Source organism: Lolium rigidum, chromosome 7, assembly GCF_022539505.1.
Source record: "Lolium rigidum isolate FL_2022 chromosome 7, APGP_CSIRO_Lrig_0.1, whole genome shotgun sequence".
Lineage (NCBI taxonomy): Eukaryota > Viridiplantae > Streptophyta > Magnoliopsida > Poales > Poaceae > Lolium > Lolium rigidum.
Window position 1 is genome coordinate 208,841,246 of NC_061514.1, and position 18,505 is coordinate 208,859,750.

Below are 18,505 nucleotides of genomic sequence, written 5' to 3' on the forward strand. Positions count from 1 at the left end.
TAAGGAGGTACAGATTCACCCGACAGATCCCAAGAAAACGACGTCCATTGCAGCAAACATGGACCTCGCATAGGAAAGCGTGCTCGTCGAGTTCCTCCGTGAGCACTGGAAAATCTTTGCATGGTGTCCATCTGACATGCCAGGAGTACCTAGGGAACTTGCCGAGCACTGATGGCGCGTGAGACACACGTCCGTTGGGAACCCCAAGAGGAAGGTGTGATGCGTACAGTAGCAAGTTTTCCCTCAGAAAGAAACCAAGGTTTATCGAACCAGTAGGAGCCAAGAAGAACGTTGAAGGTTGATGGCGGCGGAGTGTAGTGCGGCGCAACACCAGGGATTCCGGCGCCAACGTGGAACCTGCACAACACAATCACAGAACTTTGCCCCAACGTAACAGTGAGGTTGTCAATCTCACCGGCTTGCTGTAACAAAGGATTAAACGTATTGTGTGGAAGATGATGATTGTTTGCGAAGAACAGTAAAGAACAATTGCAGTAGATTGTATTTCAGATGTAAAGAATAGGACCGGGGTCCACAGATCACTAGTGGTGTCTCTCCCATAAGATAAACAGATGTTGGGTGAACAAATTACAGTTGGGCAATTGACAAATAAAGAAGGCATAACAATGCACATACATATATCATGATGAGTACTATGAGATTCAATCAGGGCATTACGACAAAGTACATAGACCGCTATCCAGCATGCATCTATGCCTAAAAAGTCCACTTTCAGGTTATCATCCGAACCCCTTCCAGTATTAAGTTGTAAATAATAGACAATTGCATTAAGTATGGTGCGTAATGTAATCAACACAAATATCCTTAGACAAAGCATCGATGTTTTATCCCTAGTGGCAACAGCACATCCACAACCTTAGAACTTTCTCGTCACTCGTCCCAGATTTAATGGAGGCATGAACCCACTATCGAGCATAAATACTCCCTCTTGGAGTCACAAGTATCAACTTGGCCAGAGCCTCTACTAGCAACGGAGAGCATGCAAGAACATAAATAACATATATGATAGATTGATAATCAACTTGACATAGTATTCAATATTCATCGGATCCCAACAAACAAAACATGAAGGATTACAAATAGATGATCTTGATCATGATAGGCAGCTCACAAGATCTAACATGATAGCACAATGAGGACAAGACAATCATCTAGCTACTGCTATGGACCCATAGTCCAGGGGTGGACTACTCACACATCGATCCGGAGGCGATCATGGCGATGAGGAGACCTCCGGGAGATGATTCCCCTCTCCGGCAGGCTGCCGGAGGCGATCTCCTGAATCCCCCGAGATGGGATTGGCGGCTGCGGCGTCTCTGGAAGGTTTTCCGTATCGTGGCTCTCGGTACTGGGGGTTTCGCGACGAAGACTTTAAGTAGGCGGAAGGGCAGGTCAAGGGGCGTCACGGGGGACCCACACAGTAGGGCCGCGCGGCCAGGGCCCAGGCCGCGCCGCCCTGGTGTGTCGCCACCTCGTGGCCCCACTTCGTTTCCTCTCTGGTCTTCTGGAAGCTTCGTGTAAAAATAGGACCCTGGGTTGATTTCGTCCAATTCCGAGAATATTTCCTTTGTAGGATTTCTGAAACCAAAAACAGCAGAAAACAGCAACTGGCTCTTCGGCATCTCGTCAATAGGTTAGTGCCGGAAAATGCATAATAATGACATATAATGTGTATAAAACATGTGAGTATCATCATAAAAGTAGCATGGAACATAAGAAATTATAGATACGTTTGGGACGTATCAAGCATCCCCAAGCTTAGTTCCTACTCGTCCTCGAGTAGGTAAACGATAACAAAGATAATTTCTGAAGTGACATGCTATCATAATCTTGATCATACTATTGTAAGCATATGAGATGAATGCAGCGATTCGAAGCAATGATGAAGATAATGAGTAAACAAATGAATCATATAGCAAAGAATTTTCATGAATAATACTTTCAAGACAAGCATCAATAAGACTTGCATAAGAGTTACTCATAAAGCAATAAATTCAAAGTAAAGGCATTGAAGCAACACAAAGGAAGATATAAGTTTTAGCGGTTGCTTTCAACTTCAACATATTTATCTCATGGATAATTGTCAACACAAAGCAATATAACAAGTGCAATAGGTAAACATGTAAGAATCAATGCACACAGTTGACACAAGTGTTTGCTTCTGGGATAGAAAGAAGGACTTCACTACCCGGCGGCGCCGCATATTCTTGTTTTCGTGCGGCGCCCCGCTGGCAATGCTCTGTCCGATATTTTGCATGGAACGGTCCACTCCTTGACCCCGACCGTGGGAGGTTGTCTCTCACATACAGTCTGGTGTTCACACATCAAGCCAAAACAACATTTTCCGTTGCCTGGACACACATCGGCAGGTCTGAAAGGAGACCATAACATTTCTACTGAACAAAAGATTTGTACCAATGGCGTCATTAGGAAAGAAAACACCAGATCCTTCCTAACCTGGCAGCTAATCTCATTTGAAATTGGTAATTACTTCCAGTTAATCCGATAATTAGGACCTAATTACTCTAGTAACACGGAAACTAGGATACTCTAACATGGCAGTTACTCCCAATTAATCAGGTAATTAGGACCTAATTACTCTAGGAAATAATATACGGAAACTAGGATCAACTAATATGGCAGTTACTCCCAATTAATCCGGTAATTTGGAGTACTAGTAATACGGAAACTAGGATCAACTACTAGGAGTAATATGGCAATTAGCACTAAATTAAACTGGCAACGAGGTCCTCCCTTGGTGCTCAGCGACGACGACCCATCCCCGCGTGCTTCCCAGCGAGGCGTTCCTCATCCTCATGGCGCATGCCTCCTCCGTGCTCGATGGCGGCGGCCTCCCCTCCTGGAGCATGCTCGACGGTGGGGGCCAGCCCTTCGCTCGCTCGTCGGCGGCGGTCTCCCCTTCGCTCGTTCGTGGACGGAAGCTCCCCTTGGTGCGTGCTCAGCGCCTGCGGCTTCCTCCGGTCCATGCTTGACGGCGGCGGCCTGCCCCTGCCGGAGCATGCCCGGCGACGGCCTCCCCTGCAACTGCATACTCGTGTGGAGGCAGCATCACGATGCGAGCTTGACGGAGGCGTCCTACCCTGCGGCCGCGTGCTCCTGTGGAGGCAGCATCCCGATGCGTGCGCGGCAACAGCGGCAACCTCGCCGGCGCGGTGCTCCTCAAAATTTCCGTCGCTGCTTCGGTCTGGAGAGAGAGAAAGAAACGTGTGGCTCAGACAGATGAAGAGGGGATAACGCGCATCGGTTACTAAGGGAGGCGTGGGACTTTTTTTTTCCGCCGCACGGGATAGCATACAGTGCGGCGCTTTTCCTTAGCTTTTTCCTAGAAAGAATAGGCAAACTGACTCAATAATAAAGTAAAAGATAGGCCCTTCGCAGAGGGAAGCATTGATTACTATATTTGTGCTAGAGCTTTTCATTTTGAAAACAAGAAATAATTTTGTCAACGGTAGTAATAAAGCATATGTGTTATGTATAAGATATCTTATAAGTTGCAAGCCTCATGCATAGTATACTAATAGTGCTCGCACCTTGTCCTAATTAGCTTGGATTAACACGGATTATCATTGCATAGCATATGTTTCAACCAAGTGTCACAAAGGGGTGCCTCTATGCCGCTCTGTACAAAGGTCTAAGGAGAAAGCTCGCATTGGATTTCTCGCTTTTGATTATTCTCAACTTAGACATCCATACCGGGACAACATAGACAACAGATAATGGACTCCTCTTTAATGCATAAGTATTCAACAACAATTAAAATTCTCATAAGAGATTGAGGATTGATTGTCCACACTGAAACATCCACCATGAATCATGGCTTTAGTTAGCGGCCCAATGTTCTTCTCTAACAGTATGCATACTCAAACCATTTGATCATGAAAATCGCCCTTACTTCAGACAAGACGAACATGCATAGCAACTCACATGATATTCAACAAAGGTATAAAAGAGTTGATGGCGTCCCCGTAAACATGGTTACCGCTCAACAAGCAACTTATTAAGAAATAAGACACATAAGTACATATTCTTCACCACAATAGTTTTTAAGGCTATTTCTCCCATGAGCTATATATTGCAAAGGCAAAGAATAGAAATTTTAAAGGTAGCACTCAAGTAATGTACTTTGGAATGGCGGAGAAGTACCATGTGGTAGGTAGGTATGGTGGACACAAATGGCATGGTTATTGGCTCAAGGATTTGGATGCACGAGAAGAATTCCTCTCAATACAAGGCTAGGCTAGCAAGGTTGTTTGAAGCAAACTCAAGTATAAAAGGTGCAGCAAAGCTCACATATGAACATATTGTAACTATTATAAGAATTTACATTGTCTCCTTGTTGTTCAAACACCTCAACCAGAAAATATCTAGACTCTAGAGATCAATCATGCAAACCAAATTTTAACAAGCTCTATGTAGTTATTCATTAATGGGAACAAGGTACATGATGCAAGAGCTTAAACATGATCTATATGAGCAAAACAATTGCCATGTATCACATTATTCAAGACATTAAACCATTTACCACATGCGGCATTTTCCGTTTCCAACCATATAACAATGAATGAAATAGTTCAACTTTCGCAATGAACATTAAAGATAAAGCTAAGAAAACATGTGTTCATACGAAACAGCGGAGCGTGTCTCCCTCCCAAACAAAGAATGCTAGGATCCAATTTATTCAAACAAAAACAAAAACAAACAGACGCTCCAGGTAAAGCACATAAGATGTGACGGAATATAAATATAGTTTCACTAGAGGAACCTGATAAGTTGTCGATGAAGAAGGGATGCCTTGGGCATCCCCAAGCTTAGACTCTTGAGTCTTCTTAAAATATGCAGGGATGAACCACGGGGGCATCCCCAAGCTTTTACTTTTCACTCTTCTTGATCATATTGTATCATCCTCCTCTCTTGACTCTTGAAAACTTCCTCCACACCAAACTCAAAACAAACTCATTAGAGGGTCAGTGCATAATACATATATTCAGAGGTGACATAATCATTCTTAACACTTCTGGACATTGCACAAAGCTACTGAAAGTTAATGGAACAAAGAAATCCATTAAACATAGCAAAACAGGCAATGCGAAATAAAAGGCAGAATCTGTCAAAACAGAACAGTTCGTAAGGACGAATTTTAAAAGAGGCACCAGACTTGCTCAGATGAAAATGCCCAAATTGAATGAAAGTTGCGTACATATCCGAGGATCACGCACGTAAATTGGCAGATTTTTTTAAATTTTCTACAGAGACTACTGCTCAAATTCGTGACGGCAAGAAATCTGTTTCTGCGCAGCAATCCAAATCTAGTATTGGCTTTACTATCAAAGACTTTACTTGGCACAAAAATGCAATAAAATAAAGATAAGGAGAGGTTGCTACAGTAATAACAACTTCCAAGACTCAAATATAAAACAAAAGTGCAGAAGTAAAATAATGGGTTGTCTCCCATAAGCGCTTTTCTTTAACGCCTTTCAGCCTAGGCGCAGAAAGTGTGTATCAAGTATTATCAAGAGATGAAGCATCAACATAGGGGTTTGGAGTTTTCTCAACTATGCATTTTATCTTATCTATGTGAGTTTCAGAGGCTCCCTTTTCATTATTCTTAGGCTTGCTATCCTCGTCAAACAAATTTTCAGGAACAAGCCAACCATAGTTATTTTCTAGAGCGTCATTCATTCCTAGGAGCTTACAAGGTATTGTTGTCTTAATCTCCCCACCATCATTAACATTATTAGTGTACCTTATTCTCTCCATGTCCATCTTTTCAAGGGTATTAGCAAAGTTGGTATAAGAGCCAAGCATCTTATATTTAATAAAGACCTTTCTAGCCTCTCTTGCTACACCACCAAATTCTTTTAGAAGGGTTTCTAAGACAAAATATTTCTTTTCCCCTTCCTCCATATCACCGAGTGTAAGAAACATGTGTTGAATTATAGGATTGAGATTAACAAATTTAGTTTCCAACATGTGTACTAAAGAAGCAACAGCAATTTCATAAGTAGGAGCAAGTTCTACCAAGTGTCTATCTTCAAAATCTTCAGTAGTACTAATATGAGTGAAAAAATCTTCTGTATTATCTCTTCCAATTATAGACCCTCGTCCTACCGGTATGTCCTTCAGAGTGAACTTAGGAGGAAAAGGTAAATAAAGTAAATGCAAGTAACTAATTTTTTTGTGTTTTTGATATAGAGAACAAGACAGTAAGTAAAGTAAAACTAGCAACTAATTTTTTTGTGTTTTTAATATAAGAAGCAAACAAAGCAGTAAATAAAATAAAGTAAAGCAAGACAAAAACAAAGTAAAGAGATTGGAAGTGGAAGACTCCCCTTGCAGCGTGTCTTGATCTCCCCGGCAACGGCGCCAGAAAAAATGCTTGATGGCGCGTGAGACACACGTCCGTTGGGAACCCCAAGAGGAAGGTGTGATGCGTACGATAGCAAGTTTTCCCTCAGAAAGAAACCAAGGTTTATCGAACCAGTAGGAGCCAAGAAGCACGTTGAAGGTTGATGGCGGCAGAGTGTAGTGCGGCGCAACACCAGGGATTCTGGCGCCAACGCGGAACCTGCACAACACAATCACAGAACTTTGCCCCAACGTAACGGTGAGGTTGTCAATCTCACCGGCTTGCTCGTAACAAAGGATTAAACGTATTGTGTGCAAGATGATGATTGTTTGCGAAGAACGAGTAAAGAACAATTGCAGTAGATTGTATTTCGGATGTAAAGAATAGGACCGGGGTCCACGGATCACTAGTGATGTCTCTCCCATAAGATAAACGAGATGTTGGGTGAACAAATTACAGTTGGGCAATTGACAAATAAAGAAGGCATAACAATGCACATACATATATCATGATGAGTACTATGAGATTCAATCGGGGCATTACGACAAAGTACATAGACCGCTATCCAGAGCATGCATCTATGCCTAAAAAGTCCACTTTCGGGTTATCATCCGAACCCCTTCCAGTATTAAGTTGTAAACAACGGACAATTGCATTAAGTATGGTGCGTAATGTAATCAACACAAATATCCTTAGACAAAGCATCGATGTTTTATCCCTAGTGACAACGAGCACATCCACAACCTTAGAACTTTCTCGTCATCGTCCCAGCATTTAATGGAGACATGAACCCACTATCGAGCATAAATACTCCCTCTTGGAGTCACAAGTATCAACTTGGCCAGAGCCTCAACTAGCAACGGAGAGCATGCAAGAACATAAATAACATATATGATAGATTGATAATCAACTTGACATAGTATTCAATATTCATCGGATCCCAACAAACACAACATGAAGGATTTCAAATAGATGATCTTGATCATGATAGGCAGCTCACAAGATCTAACATGATCGCACAATGAGGAGAAGACAACCATCTAGCTACTGCTATGGACCCATAGTCCAGGGGTGGACTACTCACACATCGATCCGGAGGTGATCATGGCGATGAAGAGACTTCCGGGAGATGATTCCCCTCTCCGGCAGGGTGCCGGAGGCGATCTCCTGAATCCCCCGAGATGGGATTGGCGGCGGCGGCGTCTCTGGAAGGTTTTCCGTATCGTGGCTCTCGGTACTGGGGGTTTCGCGATGAAGACTTTAAGTAGGCGGAAGGGCAGGTCAAGGGGCGTCACGGGGGACCCACACAGTAGGGCCGCGCGGCCAGGGCCCAGGCCGCACCGCCCTAGTGTGTCGTCACCTCGTGGCCCCACTTCGTTTCCTCTCCGGTCTTCCGGAAGCTTCGTGTGAAAATAGGACCCCGGGCGTTGATTTCGTCCAATTCCGAGAATATTTCCTTTGTAGGATTTCTGAAACCAAAAACAGCGAAAACAAGAATCGGCTCTTCGGCATCTCGTCAATAGGTTAGTGCCGGAAAATGCATAATAATGACATATAATGTGTATAAAACATGTGAGTATCATCATAAAAGTAGCATGGAACATAAGAAATTATATATACGTTTGGGACGTATCAAGCACCAGTTAAACTTGGATCCAATAGCGAGACCAATTAAACAACCTTTGCGGCGTTTTTCGGAACCAAACCGCAAAGCTATCCTGTTAGAGATTGATCGACTCAGAGAGGCTGGTTTTATCAAAAAGTTACATACAGAGGCCACGTGGGTAGCTCACCCAGTGTTGGTCCCGAAGAAAAACACGAAAGTCCTTCGCATGTGTGTCGACTTCACGTGTCTCAATAAACATTGTCCAAAGGATCACTTTCTCCTCCCAAGGATCGATCAAATTATCGACTCCACGACAGGCTGTGAACGTATTTCCTTCCTGGATGCATATTCTGGTTATAACCAGATCAGATTAAAAGAAGATGACGAGGTCAAAACAGCTTTTATAACACCCTATGGAGTGTTCTGCTACAGAGCAATGCCTTTTGGTCAAAAAAAACGCGGGAGCAACATACCAGCGGATGATGCAGAAGTGTCTTGCAACACAGATTGGCAAAAACGTACAAGTATACATCGATGATGTCGTTATAACTACAAAGAAGGGCTCAACATTGATCGAGGATCTGAAGGAAACTTTCGACAACCTTGACAAGTTCCGCCTCAAGCTGAACCAGACAAAGTGCTCCTTTGGCATTCCTGCGGGAGAACTTCTCGGGTTCCTAGTTTCGAAAGAGGAATCGAGGCCAATCCAGAGAAAATTCAAGCTATCGTAACAATGAGGAAGCCAACAAAGTTGAAGGAAATACAACAGCTGACTGGGCGAGTCGCAGCTTTAAGCAGATGTGTCGCCAGGCTAGGAGAAAAGGCGTTGCCGTTTTACGCTTTGATCAAACAAGGAGAGAAGTTCCAGTGGAACGAAGATGCAGACAGAGCCTTCGAAGATCTTAAGAGAATAATCTCGACACCACCAATCTTGGTGGCGCCTAAGGAGAAGGAGCGTCTCTTGTTATATATCGCAGCCACGCCTCAGGTGGTCAGCACAGTACTCGTAGTCGAAAGAGAGGAAGAAGGAAAACTCCATGGAGTGCAGAGGCCGGTATATTTCATCAGTGAAGTTTTGTCACCCTCAAAACAGCGGTATCCGCAGTACCAAAAGCTAGCATATGGAGTGTTTACAACCGCAAGAAAACTGCGACACTATTTTTCGGCGCATCCGATAATAGTGGTCAATGAGGCGCCTTTATCCAATATATTAAATAATCCAGAGGCTACGGGTCGTTTCTCCCTTTGGGGAATAGAGCTTTCACCTCGGGACATCACATACGAAAAAAGAAAAGCAATAAAGTCGCAGATCTTACCAGATTTCATCGCAGAGTGGATGGAGCTACAAAATATGGGACCTCCGGATTTATCGAGAACCTGGACTATGAACTTCGATGGGTCCAAGAGATTAGATGGAACAGGAGCAGGCGTGATACTAGTATCACCTCAAGGCAACAAGTTGAAGTATGTCTTACGGATGACGTTTCCAAACGCGTCTAACAATGAAGCAGAATACAAAGCACTTATACATGGGATGAAGATGGCGAAGGCTTGTGGCGCAACTCGATTAAAAATATTCGGTGACTCACAATTGGTGGCTCAACAAGTCGTGAATCAATGCGATGCAGTCAATGATAGTATGATAGCATACAAAGAAGTGTATAATGAGCTCGAGAGGCTGTTTGACGGATGCAAGGTAAATCACATCAGCAGGCTGAGCAATGATGAAGCCGATGTTCTTGCAAACATTGGGTCGCAAAGTCTCGCCATACCACCTGGCGTGTTCTGGGAAGAGATAGCTGAAAGATCAACCAAGGCGAAGAAACAGTAGAAGAAGGAAAAGGATGAGAAATCCTCGGGGGCTAAAGAAGTACCATCGAAAGAAGAGGAGGAACCTAAGGTAATAATGATGATACAGATTCCATGGATGCACGCGTACATAGCATATATTTCGAGAAAATAACTACCCGACGATCCAGTTGAAGCGAGGCGAGTTATCCGGCGATCTAAAGCCTTTACTGTGGTCAAAGGAGAGCTGTATAAACGAAGTATTTCGGGAGTATTACAACGATGTGTCACACCCGAGGAAGGAAGGATAATCCTGAAGGATGTACACGAAGGGGTGTGCGGACACCACGCAAGTAGTCGAGCTATAGCAGCCAAGGTTTTCAGAGCAGGTTTCTATTGGTTAACAGCAATTGAGGATGCGAAAGATATAGTACCTACATGTGACGCGTGCCAGAGATTTGCCGCAAAACCTCATTCTACAGCAGCAGAGTTGATGCCAATACCGTTGTCATGGACCTTTGCTCAGTGGGGTCTCGATATGGTGGGAAAATTACACAAGGCTTGGCCAGGAGGATACGAGTATATGCTCATAGCTGTCGACAAGTTCACAAAGTGGATAGAAGCAAAGCCGATAAATTCACCAGATGGAGCATCCGCAATCAAGTTCGTGAAAAGTATCGTTTTTCGATTTGGAGTGCCTCATAGCATCGTCACGGACAATGGTAGTAATTTCACATCCAACGAATTCAAAGCGTATTGTGCAGAGGTAGGCATCAAACTACACTTTGCATCAGTTGCGCACCCGCAGACCAACGGTCAAGTCGAGAAAGCTAACGGCATCATCTGCAATGGTATCAAGAAACGCCTGCTAACACCATTGGAAAAAGCTCGACACACATGGCCAGAAGAGTTGCCTAGTGTGTTATGGAGTATTCGAACAACACCAAATACAGCGACACAGGAAACTCCGTTTTTTCTGGTCCATGGAGCTGAGGCAGTGCTGCCGATAGAAATAGGACATAACTCTCCGAGAGTAACGGAGTATGATGAAGAAACTTCAAGAAAAGCATTGGAGGACGATGTCGATGCACTCGACGAAGCTCGAGACGAAGTATTGTCACGAGTCACCAAGTACCAGCAAGACCTGAAAAACTACCACAATCGACGTTTGCGACCAAGATCCTTCCGGGTAGGCGACTTAGTTCTTCGGCTTACACAAAAAATCCATGAGAAACTCGAGTCGCCCGGGTTGGCCCTTACATCGTCACGTAAGTAATCGAAGGAGGAGCATACAGAATAAAGGATAAGAAGACAGGAGTCGCCGAGCCAAATCCTTGGAACGTGGCGCAACTTAGGCGTTTTTATGCCTAAAGTTAAAATACGATCTTCCTTGTAAACATACAATGTACTCGAAACGCCCGCGAGTTTTCAGACGCACTCTTTTCCTTTCAGGGCACCGAGTGGGGCTGAAAGATTTTTAATGAGGCGGGCTCGCGGTGCTGCTATATAGATATCAGTGATATACATCTTTTTCGTCGACAGGCTCGGGGGCTCACAACCCGCAGTAACAATATATATAACTTTCCACAAAATACAGTTATTCGCCTTGGCATAAAAATAGTTCGCGAAACAAAAAATACATAAGCACTGGCCAACAATAGGCTCGGGGGCTTGATGAAAAAATGTATCGAGCTGCTTTACAATATAGATTGTGTTTACAATATGCAAAACCTCACCATCAAGAAAATTTCGACAAGGATAAGCGAACTTTCAGTTGCCACCTAGTATATCATCTATATTTACCCTCTCATTGCTGGCAGCACCAGTTCTATGTTCAGCATAGCTACCTCTCACGAAGAATTCGGCGTCTAGCCGAAGGAGTTCATCCATCATCTCATCTGCTACGGGGGTCACAGCATCATTGATTTTGTCGATGTTCCTCTTCCTCTTCGTCAGCTTGGCCTGGCACTTGGAGACAATTCGAGTCATGTCTAACTTTGGGTAGCAGACTTGTATCATAATCATGGAAAATCTTGCTCCAGGAGATAGTTGGGCCCGCACAAATTCATGGATTCGAGGGGCATCTCGAAACTTATCCATCAAAGCAGGAAGAGTTTACGGTGTTTTATTGCGTGGAAACATGGTATTATAAACTAAGGACAATGTCCTTGTGCAGAAGTCGAGAAAATCGCGGACCTGACCCGTGCGATCTTGAAATCTGACGATTTGGCGGGTACATTAAGGCGTAGCCCAGAAATTAGAACCATGCTCCTGTGCAAGCTTGAGAAGCACATGAGACCGAGCTTCAACAGGCTGATCTTCAGCAGCAGTATCCAAAAAAGAACCTATTTCAGCGGAAGCATCAGCGAGGAAGAGAAAACAGTAAGAATAAAATCAAAATATGGGCAAGTTTAAGAAGTTTACCCATCATATCTAAGCTGGAGTCGTTCATCAGTTGAAGCATATAATTTTCCTGGGAAGTAGCTTCGGCAGCCTCAGTAACCGCGGTTTCCTTCAACGATAGGGCTTCCTGAGCTTGTTGAAGAGCAAATTTCTCCCTTTCACAAGATCTTCGAGACTGTTCCATTATCACGAGAGCTTGTTTCTTCATTGACTGCAGTTGTTGTCGAAGATCGTCCAAATCTTCATTCTGTGCAGAACTTGAAGAACTTTCAATATACTCGACAACGGAGGCCTTTTTCGAGTAGGACGCAGCTGGTAATGCATCCGAAGAACGAGGCACGACAGTATAGTTGTCAAAAATCAACTGGAGAAAAATATTTCGATATCAATAAATCGGCAAAGATAGATTTTCATTGATTGATTCAGATATTTACATGGGCATTACAAAAGAGGGTTCCTAGTGAACCAATGGGGCAGCTGTCGGCAAAGCTAATGCGGCTACATCGAAAAAAGAAAAAGAACAAAACAAAAGACAAGGACAGGAAGGTCTACTTGACCTCTGGCTTTGTTGAGCTAGGGGAAGGAGTTGGTTTGCATCCAAGGAAGGAGAGGATCTTCTTCGAGTTTGGCTTGGCAAATTTAATCATAGATTGCCACTTCTTCGTCTCCATCTTCCCGACGTCACCAACCTTCGTCCAGCCGACAACTTGTTGGCTTTCGGCAACCAAAGCAATGGTGCCTTCAACGCCAATTTTCAAGCTCTCTTGCCGAAGACCTAGCCCAAGATCTTCTTCAGGGATGAAGTGTTGGGCCAGTGCAGCGAAAGTGTCGGGTTTCTCTTTCTTCGCAAAGAAGTAAGGGAACAGCCGAGAAAAGGCTGACTTGGCGTCAGTAATGCTCTGGCGTACCTCGTCTCCATGATTTTCAAGGAGAGAGAGCGCGTCGAGAAGGTGATCACCTTCAGGATTCTCAAGATCAAAATCTTGGTGCATCTTTCCTGCTGAAACAAAATTCAGTTTGTCAACAAATGCGCAAAGAAAAGCACGGTTTCATGAAGAAATCAAAGTGGTTAGAGTACTTACTAACAAAGCGTCGGTTCTGTGATTCCAAGCGAGCGATGATTTCTCCTTCGCGAGCGAGTGCTTGAGCTGTATTTTCGCTCAAGGCATTTTCCGCGTCATGGAGTCTCTTTCGAAGACCCTCGACAGCGGCATCATCTGATTCGGCCTTTTTGCGAGCTTTTTCACTTTGTTCACGCTTGCGGGAAAGGTTATCGGCACTCTTATTTGCCTCAGAAAGGTATTCTAGCAAAATAAAGGGTGACATAAGTTACAGGAAAGTAGAAGAGGCAAAACTACTCGATGAAATGCAGCAAGCAAAGAATACCTTTCAGTTCATTGGCAAGATCACGGTACCCGATAAATTGGGTAACGAGACGAACAAATTCCTTCATCAAAGGCTGAAACGTAAAACAGAATAAGAAAAGGTTGAAGACATTCGGCAACAAAAGAGTTGGAAACATTCGACAGCAAAAAGAAAACGGGATAGACACTTACATCATCCATAAGAGGAGTCGCTGAGCCGTCGGTCAAGAGACTTAACTCTTTTCCTTGATTAGTCCTTGCTCTTTTCGGCGACGGAGCACGGGGCTCACAACAGGACTGGGATGTCCTATATCCTGTTGTGGAGGCGAGGTTTCGTCCGCTTCAGGACGAGTCTCGGAGATAACTAAAGTACGGGTCGTGCTCGTTCGAGCAGTCACATCAACATGAGGATTTTGCTCCTCGTCGCCACTATACATCAGGGAAAAATATAAGAAATAAAGACATGCAAGATTATCGGATGCAAAGGAAAAAAGTCGATAGAAACTTACGAGCTGACAAGGGCATCATCGTAAGGGTTGAAGGGTCTGTCCTCCTCTTCGGGTGGAGTTTCCTTGAGAGGGGACTTATTAGTTTTGGAGGTACCGGAATCTGCGGCATCATCCCTCTTCCGCTTGTTCGTCGGAGAAACAGCGGAGGGAAGGGAACGCGTAGACTCGGAAGCATCAGAATCTTATCTTTCAGAGGAAGCCGCGGATTTGTGAGAACCCGCAACTTCGCTCTTAGGGCCACATAGCCATTATTTTGCTCTAGCCCATGATCATAGTAAACACCACTGTCATATTTTTACATATTCAAGTAGAGCATTTGAAAAGTGAATTATGAGAGTTGGAATCAACTCAAAAATCATTATGGTTGATTTTTAATAATTGTTTGAATTTGAAAAATACACTGCCTTGTTATTTTAACTACATGAGTTGTACAATGAATCTAGGTTTGAAACCAGTGTATTTAGTTAGAAAATTTCATAAGCTTTCCAACCATATCAAATTCATAAAATTTGTCTCAGTAGATCTTTCTATTTTTAAATTTGAACTTGGCATCAGTATTGAATTCAGTTTAAAAGAATTAAACTGAATTTGAATTAATGGGCTTGGCGGGAAACGCTTAACGGGCCAGAGAGAGAAAAAAGGGAGAAAGGCCGGCCCAGCTACGCGTCTCGCACGCACGGGCCGCCTGACAATGGGTCCCACCCGTCAGTGGGTCATAACACCCGAAACGGTATGTTTTAACGTGGCCCGCACGATTAGAAACAGATGCAATGGCTCACGGTCATCATCGTCTCCGACGAGATTGAGCACTGGCCGCGGCGAGGGTGGGGGGTCGGAGGCTCATCGGCGCTCCGGCGATGATCGGCGTTGATGCAGGGCGAGGTTGTCGACGACAGCGGTTCTCCTGGTACTGGCGGCGTCTCCTGGGGCGGCGCCAATCTTCGTCTTCGTCTGCGGCAGCTCCGCAGCACTCCGGCGAGCAATTGGTGGTCTACGGTCTAAATTTAGGCGAGGCGAGGCTCGAGGAGGGGTTCTGAGAGGAGAGGAGGCGAATGGTGTGGAGGTTGAGCACGGGGGAGTGCTCCTTTTATAGGAGCGACGAGGTGCCGAGGCGCGCGGGGAAGGTCGACCATGGCGACGTCGCTACAGGGGCGCAGAGGCTTGGGAGATGACGCAACGATGTTCCCTACGTCACGGCGAGCACGACAGGCGTGATTGCACAGAAAATGGAGGGCTGACGCGAGCAGGAACGTGACGGAGGCTGGCAGTACCGTGGCGGAAGTCGTCGACGGTGACGACGGCGGCAAGCCTCTCCGGTGCGAATGGTCGTGTCTGGGAGGTACCTGGCATCGTGGTGAGTGGGTGTGAGAGAGGAGAGGACGAGAGGAGGTCAGCATCGTCGGGGGCAGGTCGTGCTCTGGCGCGTCCAGGGACGTCACCATGCGCATCCTGGCGCGTTCTGGGTGTCCTGGGCGCATCGCGTTCTGGCAAATGCTAGCGTCTCCTTGGCCAACGGCGATGTCCATCGTGCTCAGCAGAGAGAGAGGAGGGTCGAGGACATGGTGAGCTCAGCTAGAAGTGAGAGGAGAGGGTTTGACTTGGGTGAGTGGCATGACATGCACGGCATCGTCATGTACTTGAAGAAATCATGCAAGATCATTGTCTCTGAGGCTTGGCATTGTTTACTCGGGTGCAAGAGCGTGTTGATGATGACCTAGGCTTGACGGTTGATGCTAAAACATGCTGGATAAAACAGTGTTGAGAGTTGGCAGATTTGTGCACACCATGTGCTCGATGAAATGGCCGCATGAAGATTATTTTTGAATTTTGCCAAACTTTTGCATGGATGTGATTCAAATAATGTTTGGCTTCTGTTGGTGGTGTTGGTGTGCAAAATGGACCAGGTTTGGTGAAATCCAAAATGGGGATGATCTTGTTTCTGTTTTAAAGTTGCCACTTTGCATTCTTATATTAAGAAATTGAAAAAGAGTTTGTAAGGTTGGTCAACACTAAAACTGTTCACCTTGATGAGGTCTTGGATGAGGTGCAAAGAGTTGAGCCTTTTTTAGTTTAGAAATCTCTTAATACAAGGGCTCAAAGTGGGTACCCTGATGTAAATGGCACAAATGACCATTATCACATGTCACTTGGTTTTTGATTTTCTTTTGATTTTTTTTGTGTTTCTTTGAGTCCAAAGTGTTTATTAAGAGTTTAGTTATGTTTCCAAACCATTGGCACAAGGTAAAATGGCCTAGGTTAAAGTTTTGCAAAAATAGCCATAGGCTCATATGTGATGTCATTTTTATTTTCTTTTCCATTTTATTTGTTTCTCTTTGATCCAAGTATCATGGTTTAGGGTTTTAGCAACATTGGTAAACACTCAAGCAAGAATCATGGCAAGATCACAACATATATGCATTAACTCTATGTACACAAAGCAATTAAATTTTGAGTTTTTGTTGGCTCCAAAATTTGAATAATGGAAAGGGATTCTCTTAATTTATTTGAAATTTTTGGGATGTTACACCGTTCCTCTCGAGAGGAGATGTACTTGTCTCCGGAGAGGTGGTGGTCGCCGGAGGTGGTGGTAACCTTTGGGGAGAAGGTGTAGAAGTGGACGGCGAGGAGGGAAAGAAGGTGGAGAAGGGGAATAGGAGGAGGGGGAAGAGAATGAAGAAAAGAAGGTAGAGAAGGGGAACATGAGGAGGGGAGAAGATGAAGAAGGGGAAGAGCAGGGAGAAGGTGTAGAGGAGGAGGGGAAAGTAAGAAAATATAGAGAGAGAAATATGTTCGAATTTTTTCAGAAAAGTAATTTTTGCATCGAATCTAAAACCTTCGAAAAAAAATATTTTCACTCTATTTTCCTTGTTATTTTTTGGATTTAAAATTCGGTAAATGTCCATCGTCCATTTAAATCGGATGTAACTTTAGATACTTTTTCATATAAAACAAATTTGCATTGAAGGACGTATGCAAAATCCAGAGTTGTTTACCCAAACATGGCGCCATTTTGCAAAATAGGTCGAAACTCATGTTTTTTAATCTTCCTAAGAACTAGATCACATAATATATGGACATGTCGAGTAATTTTCAAATTTGAAATTTCTATCATTTTTTTTGAAAAAATTCGAAACTCCAAAGGCGATCCACCGGGGGTGCAAATTTTCTTTTATTATTAGTCGCCAGAAGAAATGTGTGCCCTACTAATAAGTGGATACTTGTCATGTGCGCTTGTACGGCGCGCTGCTAGTATTCTGTCCTCATCCACTCCCCGCCAGCCAAATATATGGGAAGCGGGCGGGCAAAGGGACACATAGCCGGTATGGACACAGATGTCGTGTGCCTCCATTGGCGCGCGCTGCAGAAGTTTCTAGACTAGAGTCCAGTGGGGGCCCACCTAGTAGTCACGTACCCTACTCTCCTCTCTGCATTCGCATGCGCATTTCCCGCCCGCGGCAAATAAAAGCATTCGCTTGCGTTCAAATGAGTGCGCTTCTAGTGAGCGTGCCCCTATAACTTTTTCCCAACTAGTGAGTAGAATATTATATTCATCATCATCATCATCACTCTCACCATTAGAAGAGGTGTTGGGAGTCAAAGTAGGATTTACCTTTTATCCCTTTACCATAAGGCACATGTGCATAGCACATGTGCATAGCAGGGGTTGATGGTGATTCACTTGGAGGAGAAGAAACTTCACTATCAAGAGTAGGGCAACATTTTGCAAGATGATCATTCTCATAGCATTCATAGCACGTCCTTCTCTTGATGATAAACTTCTTTGTTCTTCTAGCAATTTCCTCGTCAATGATGTGTGCCAATTTTGTCTTAATTGTCTCTACATGATTATTCATGCAACAAATAGAGGAAAAAGAGGCATTTTGATCATGGCCACAACTAGAAATAAGCATATCATCACAAAACTTAATCAAGCAAATTCTATGAGATATGCAAGGACCTAGCTTTATCACAAGAGTGTGTGAAAATTGATCGCAGTAAGTGTTTAAGTCCAAGCTCTATACACCATTAGAAATTATAAAACAAGAATGAACGATGTAAAGAGAAACTTACCATTATCACATATGATTTATCCACTCGCTAGTGTCGTGACCATGTGACTTGTCACATGTAAGTGAAGTGGAAGAAAATTTAACATGCATCGCGATCGGAGGTGGAATCAACTTGGAGATCTTCATGATTTGAAGGAGAGAGAGCTCCTCGCATGTACAACTACCCTCATGAAACATGGCCACACCAAATGCTTTTTCAAGCTTGGTCCACATATCACAAGAAGACTAGGAGCAAATGAACTTTTGGGCCCAAAAGAGGAACAAAATTCATTAGATAGTTGAGATTTGATATGTAATTTTTTTCCTCATCTTCGAAAGAAAGAACTTGAGGACCCATCTGAGGATAAAAGCCTACATCTAAAAATCTCTCTATATAT

The 18,505-nt window shown here is 44.0% G+C and overlaps 1 long non-coding RNA gene across 1 annotated transcript; it reads right to left on the bottom strand.

The window, feature by feature from the left end:
* Positions 1-2,454: 2,454 nt before the first annotated feature.
* LOC124678713 lies at positions 2,455-3,347 on the bottom strand. Its single transcript, XR_006994611.1, has 2 exons — positions 2,613-3,347; positions 2,455-2,537 (listed from the first exon to the last, which is right to left on the bottom strand). It is a non-coding gene; the product is annotated as an uncharacterized LOC124678713 (long non-coding RNA).
* Between the last annotated feature and the right edge of the window lie 15,158 nt (positions 3,348-18,505).